This window comes from Pteropus medius, unplaced genomic scaffold (genome assembly GCF_902729225.1).
Source record: "Pteropus medius unplaced genomic scaffold, Ma_sr-lr_union100, whole genome shotgun sequence".
NCBI lineage: Eukaryota > Metazoa > Chordata > Mammalia > Chiroptera > Pteropodidae > Pteropus > Pteropus medius.
This window is the reverse complement of record NW_024340701.1, coordinates 17,834,233-17,834,470: the sequence shown is the minus strand read 5'-3', so window position 1 is coordinate 17,834,470 and position 238 is coordinate 17,834,233.

The following is a 238-nucleotide window of genomic DNA, read 5'->3' as shown; positions in this document are numbered from 1 at the left end:
TATGAGACTTTCATATGCCCCAACCTCACCCCAGGATAGAGTTGCAGACCATAAACTGCTTACTTTTTATACTGCCTGTCAAGAGTTCGCTCATCTGGCGCCATTTGTTTCAATGTCATCCTTTTTGGTGTGGAACAAGGACTCAGGGAGCTGGCACCTTTGGTTAATTTTCCTTACATTGTTTATGTAAATAATGAACTGTCTAAATCTAAAAGTGGCTACTGCATCTTTACCAACC